The sequence below is a fragment of the Seriola lalandi genome, unplaced genomic scaffold (assembly GCF_002814215.2).
Source record: "Seriola lalandi dorsalis isolate HSWRI2012SDOR001 ecotype SW California unplaced genomic scaffold, Sedor1 jcf7180001995471, whole genome shotgun sequence".
In the NCBI taxonomy this organism is placed as follows: Eukaryota; Metazoa; Chordata; class Actinopteri; order Carangiformes; family Carangidae; genus Seriola; species Seriola lalandi.
Genome location: NW_019466137.1, coordinates 1 through 472, shown reverse-complemented (window position 1 = coordinate 472; position 472 = coordinate 1). Strand labels below are relative to the sequence as shown.

Genomic DNA, 472 nt, shown 5'->3' with positions numbered 1-472 from the left:
TACAGAGAAGATTAGCATGGCCCCTGCGAAAGGATGACACGCAAATTCGTGAAGCGTTTCCACATTTTCATCTGCTGCCGTAGAGCAACTAAAAGTAAGGGTTGCCAGTTACTGTGTGGACTGACTGGTCTTCCTTGTGAGGCTTTGCATCTGTAAGCAGTACATAGAGCAGGCATGGCCAAATGAGGAACTGGCAAAATGAGGTTGGTTGCCTGTTGCTTGTGTGGAGTGACTGGTCTTCCTTGTGAGGCTTTGCAACTGTAAGCAGTACATAAAACAGGCGTGGCCTAATGAGGAATGGGGACGGTTTCCTGTTGAGGCTGGAAAAATTGTTTTCAGTGTCAGAGATTTTGGTCGTACTGTGCTAGTTAATTTTGTAATCATGTAATTAAGCAGTTAGTATGCTATTATTACAAATGTATAATTGATAAGTGAAGAAATAACTACTCCCATACTTGTGATGCCACCTATT

The 472-nt window shown here is 42.8% G+C and overlaps 1 pseudogene; it reads left to right on the top strand.

The window, feature by feature from the left end:
• Positions 1–68, top strand: LOC111661260 (U6 spliceosomal RNA; annotated as a pseudogene; the record flags this gene model as incomplete).
• Between the last annotated feature and the right edge of the window lie 404 nt (positions 69–472).